Source organism: Aquarana catesbeiana, linkage group LG01, assembly GCF_042186555.1.
Source record: "Aquarana catesbeiana isolate 2022-GZ linkage group LG01, ASM4218655v1, whole genome shotgun sequence".
Taxonomy (NCBI): Eukaryota; Metazoa; Chordata; class Amphibia; order Anura; family Ranidae; genus Aquarana; species Aquarana catesbeiana.
This window is the reverse complement of record NC_133324.1, coordinates 85,400,660-85,404,089: the sequence shown is the minus strand read 5'-3', so window position 1 is coordinate 85,404,089 and position 3,430 is coordinate 85,400,660.

Sequence of the window (3,430 nt, the reverse complement as noted above, 5' to 3'; positions counted from 1 at the left end):
GAAGAATGCTCCACCATATCCAAATCGAGCAGCTCCTCTAACTGGATCTCTTAACTGTTCTCAGACAATTTGTCTTGGACTAGAAAGTGGAGTGATAGTGAAGAGGAGCAAGTATGTGATTTGGAGGAGGATGAGATTCCTTTTGGGCCCTACGGCAAGTGTTAATATTGAATTGTCTGCTAGTGTTGCCCCAACTGTGCGTATCACTAAGTTTTTTGAGGAGGATCGCAGGGAACATTGGGTCTCTAAAGTTGTCTCCACTAAACTGATAGAGGCAACTAAGGTTGATCGCGAATCTGATGTTGTTGCAGGATACCTGGTCCAGCGTGCTCCAGATACATGGGTCCTTCCCAGGTATGGAGACCTTAAGACACTGCCCAATCTGTCCAAAGTACAGCGCATCATCATAAGAAAGTGGCAGAGGAATACAGATATCTGTACCCCTATATCCTGGCCCATCTAGAGGAAGAGATCCAGGATAAAGAAACTCAATGGATAGATGAAGCTGTGGGAAGTTTCCTTCGGATCCCTCTGCGGGTGGACTTCCCAAAGTTGTCCCCCAAGATAGTCGAGAAGTATCTTTCAGTGTTGCACACCTGGGGCTAAGGTCGCAAAATTACCTTTGATAGTGTGATCATCCGCAGGCCTAACAAGGCAGACATTCGACACTACATCACCGCGGTACACGCTAAAGGAGAGGCCTTGAAGTTACTGGGTCCCAGGTATTACTGGTAAATGATGTCGGACCGTGTTTCTCTGACACTGTAGATTACAAATGTGTACTTTGTGAAGTTAGGACGCTATGCTGAGAAGCCACTCCACCTTTGTAGAATAATTGCTGCTAGTGGGGAAAACTCCTGTTGGCTGTTTTGCTGGGACTGTGCTGGACTGGATGCTGCCGGGAGATACAGGGAGTTCCCACCTGAGTCACGCTGGCTAGTGCTGTGAGATTGCCAGTGTGCCCCCCTATGAAAAGTAACCTGTTGATGTGACTTTATTTATTATGTGTATATCTGATAGAACATGCTAAGGAAAGTTTCTGCAGACTAGTTGTGGAAGGGGGTGGCATCTTCGGACGAGGATGGGACCCACTTTCATTTAATATGTGTGTAGCTTAGACATATTATAGGGTGTATTTACACTGCTATGCTGTTCTTGGCTAATGGCAATTATCAACTTAAGATTCACTTATGTATATATTGCACTGCGTTATCATAGGGATAGGATGCATTTGCATTGCTGTTTATTTTCTCTTTCAGGTGTTCCTGCACCCATTGCGTCTTCCTTGGACAAGGAGAGACAGTGACCCGACATGGAAAATAAGGCTAACTGTTCGTGCCCTTTACTACTGTATATATTAGATAGATAGTTAGGCTATAAGGCCACTGTTTATACATTTTTCCCTTAATTATTCGGGTGGTACGCCACGTGTAAAATTGTATAAAATGTCTGATATTTATCTGCCCTGTGTGAACTGCCACTCGCTCATGTATATGTTATATGTGGTTACTTCATGTGGTACGCCACATGTATTGTTTGCTCTCAATATTCTTTTCCTGTTTCCCCACCCATCCCAGTTTTTGCCAGGACATTCGCTCTCAGGCTTGAGAGCTCAAATTATGATTTTTTTGAAAACTCAGAGATTTATTCTTCCTAGGCAGGGGAAGGATGTAGCACCCTGATGTTTAGGCAGGGTTGTTATTAAATTTATTTACCAAGTGATAGTTGCCTTGACTAATTTTTAGGAGGTCAATTGATTTCACTCTAATTCTGGAATTGCTGCACTTCTCTCTTCTGTCACTAGATGGCCGGGTGTCTGGTGACATTAGATAAGACAAGGTCATTGCAAGGACAGATTAGGAATGAATGTGGTGTCTCAGCCAATGGGCAGGGATTTTCTTGGGTCCCTTGGCCTGCTGGGAGAACCTATTTATTTGGGTGGAGTCAGGTGATTGTGCCACCTGGAAGGCTGTCTGGGTGGACGTGTGTCGTATTGCCCTGGGTGGCTAGGTAAAAAACCTAGGGCCTATCTCGGGGACATCTGGCTGCTAGGCTATCTGAGAGCCTATCATGAAGTAGTGCAGGGTTGGGACTGTGGGCTTGTAGTCCAACCAGAAGTAACGGTTCCACCGGCCGGGGAACCATTCACGGTCGGAGGTAGCGGGGAAGCTGTTGCCAAAAAAGGGACCATCCACCTTGCTACCGGTGACCATTGTGAGGAAGCTGAGGCCAGTACCAGAGCAGACTTCTCGCCAGCCAGGGACAGTGAAGAAGTGGGAAAGCATCAGCAAGTGCCAAGTCAGGGACCCAGCAGGACAGCAGAAGTGATGCTTGTGGAGTGCCAAGCCAGGGACCTAACGTGTCAGCAGGGTTGAAGCTTGAGGAGTATGTGTAAGTCCCAAGCCAGGGACCCAGCAGGAAAGTGGGGGTGACACTTGAGGAAGATGCTGAGAGCTACAGTGAAAGAGCTCAAGGGATCCAGTGGCTAGTGGATCTGAAGTCTAGTGAGAGAGACTGGGAGCTCGTTGAGTGAAGACCCACAGTGAGTGAGTGTGGGGTAAACAGAACTGTTCGTGTAGCAGATAGTTGATTACCTTTATTGATAGTACCAGCTACAAGATGGTTGCCATAGGAGACAGCAGTCCTACCTATACAGAAGTGGTACCTGGCTGGAGGCCTTCACTTGTATAGCTGTCAACCTATAGAAGTCTTGGAGTCTGCCACTTAACATTGCATCTACCTAAGGGTGTCCTGGCTCTAATCCTCTCTCCCACAGTCCTGTTTAAGAGACAGTCAATCTCTTTGCATTCAAAAAGTGTCTGGCGCCCACCTGTTCATCTTGCATTACACCCACCATGCCTTGTAACCCACTCTACACTGAAGAATGTCAGCTGTCCCTAAATCTGGAGGTCACTATTCGGCTTTAGGGGCCCCGGGACTTTGCTACACAACATCCAGGGCCGCTATCAGGGGGGTGCAGCCCATACAATTGTATGGGGCCCAGGCATCCCTAGGGGCCCGAGCGGGGATCGCTTCTCAGGGCACCTTCTCTGCATATCCTCTGAGGACCGGTGCCCAATGAAGCACTCTGTGACAGGTTCCGGCTGCTTATCACAACAGCACACCTAGCCGATGGAGCCTAGGCTCCTCCTCCATTCTAAACAGGGGCAGACTGAGGGCCCAGGGTAGGTATAGGAGGGGGGTATACTTGCCACCGTGGGGACAGCAGCAGTGTCATTGCTTCTAAATACATACACTGCGCTGGGGTGAATGTATTTAGAATGTGCAAAGCTCCTTTCTCCCCCTCCCTGTCTCCTGCACTGTGAGATCTCATACTCACCCCCCCCCCCCTCCACCGATCACCAATGCAGTGTGCTTCGGGGAGAAGCACACTGTAGCTACTGCTGGCCGGGACGGCTGCTCACACTAC